The sequence below is a fragment of the Octodon degus genome, unplaced genomic scaffold (genome assembly GCF_000260255.1).
Source record: "Octodon degus isolate 3935 unplaced genomic scaffold, OctDeg1.0 scaffold00072, whole genome shotgun sequence".
NCBI lineage: Eukaryota > Metazoa > Chordata > Mammalia > Rodentia > Octodontidae > Octodon > Octodon degus.
This window is the reverse complement of record NW_004524648.1, coordinates 8,336,994-8,339,371: the sequence shown is the minus strand read 5'-3', so window position 1 is coordinate 8,339,371 and position 2,378 is coordinate 8,336,994.

Sequence of the window (2,378 nt, the reverse complement as noted above, 5' to 3'; positions counted from 1 at the left end):
GAGTGCTGGGATTATAGGCAAGGGAGACCACACTCAGCTCCTCTACCTTTTTACATTTTTATTTTGAGACACAGTCTTTCAAAGTTGTCCAGGCTGGCCTGAAATTTGCGATCTTCTTGCCTCAGCCTCCTGAGTAGCTGGGATGATAAGCATGTGCCATCAGTCTGGGGTCATGCTGAGACTCCCCTAAAAACCCTCACTCCTCTGGGTCTCCAGCAAAGCAAAGAGATAGCCTGCAATGGATTTCTGCACACCCCTGGATGCGAGGGAAAGGAACAAAGACTCGTGGGGCAGGGGTCTTGGCAGTATTTCTCTGATATTCCAGCCACTTGAGATTCCTCTGTTTCTCTTTTCCATCTTGGAGCCTTTCAACATCTTCTCTTAGTTTAAAAAGTAGCCAGCTCAGAGGCTCAAGAGCCTGCCTGGCAAGTACAAAGTCCTGAGTTGGATACCCGGTAGCAACAACAACAAAAAAGTGTCCCCCGCCCCCCTCCCTTGGACTAAACTGTCAAAGCCGATGTCACTTTCCAGAGGGGAAGGCGGTTTCCCTTTGTCCCGGTTGGGGCAGCCTTGGGGCGGCTCCTTCCCCCAGGCACATCCCCCACCCCGCCCCGAGGCAGCCTGGTTCAAGGACGCTGCTGCCCCCTAATGGCAACAATCGTGAATGCAGATTCCGCCACATCTTACTACATACTGGAAGGCAAAGGTACTTGCGTTCAGTTTCAGAGATCAGTGCAACTTTCTTATTTTAAAAAGAAAAAACAAGGCATAAAGTCAGGGAAGAGAATTTTCCAGTGGCCTCCGGTTAGCCAGGGTGGCTCTGCCCTGCTGTGTGGTGGAGCTGTCTCCTTCTTAGCTTGCTTCTGTCCTTCTGGAGCGCCATGCTGACCAATGTAATTGGTCTCAATTGTTTCTGTGTGACCTAGGCTTTTGTTTTTTCTCAAGTGTGCTCAAGATACAGCTCTCCGAGAAACATGTTGTTATAATTAATTAATTAATTAATTAATTTCTGTGCATAGCATTGAACCCAGGACCTTAAAAGCATACTAAGGACCCACTATACTACTGAGCCTCCACCCCAAGTATATTTCGGCAGAGTCTCATTAATCTCAGCTTCCTGGACTTAAGCGACCCCCCTGCCTCAGCCTTTTGAGTAGATGAGACTATAGCTCTGTGTCACGGTGCTTAGTTCCAATAGCATTTAAAAAAAAAAATTTATGTTAATTAACCTAAGAGTTAATCTTTTTTTTTTTTTTTTTTTTTTTTTTTTTTTTTTCCTGCTAACAGGGATTGAACTCAGGACCTTGCGCTTGCCAGGCAAGCACTTATTCCATTGCACTATCTCCCTGGCCCCAATAGCATGTTTGATTCATGTGGATAAACCACTTTTTTTTTTTTGTACTGGGAATTGAACTCAGGACCTTACATTTGTCAGGCAGGTGCTCTGCCACTCAGCTATATCCTTGGCCCAAAACAACTATTTTTGAAGAGTGAAGAGTATTTTAAGAAAAATTTTCTCAGCTTTTTAATTTTAAAAGTTTCTCAAATTTTAATATGAAAACCAAAATATGTATAAAATTTGTATGCATAGGAAAATAAATGTCCACATATACTCCATCAAGATTCATCAGTCATTAACATTTTACCTAGCAGTTCCCTCTCCCCCATATATAATATTTATATCTGTATGTACATACACACATATACTCTGTTCATATACAGGTACACATACATGGGTTTCACTGAACCATTTAAGAATTGGTGGTAGGCGTCACTACAGATGGCCTCATCTGCATTTTTCCCATACAAACACTGCATGATTATCACAGTCTTACAATACTGTTAGCTAATAACCATCCATATATATATATGTATTTCTTCCATCATTTGTTATATCCTGTACAGTTGGATGAGCCTGGGGCCTTCACACTGAGTTACATCCCCAGCCCCTTATTTTTATTTTTAAATTTTGAGACAAAGTCTTGCTAAGTTGCCCAAGTTAGGCTCAAACTTGGCTATTTTCCTGTCTCAGCCTCCTGGAGTGCTAGGATTTCAGGCATACGCTACCATACCAGGGCAATAGTTGGTGGGTTGGGTTTTTTTGTTTTGTTTTGTTTTTTGTTTGTTTGTTTGTTTGTTTGTTTTAAATCCAGGATCTGGCGAACAACCATGAATTGCAATTTTTATTTTTATTTTTTTTCATTACTGGGGATCGAACTTGGGATCTTGCACTCACCAGGCAGGCACTAAGGCTACTGACCTATCTCCCCAGCCCCATGAATTGCATTTTTTAAAAAAAATATTTCCTTTATTTATTTTTTTCTTTTTTATGGTCAGCTCAGCCCACCCTGGGGGCGGGGCTGGCATAGCATGTAGTG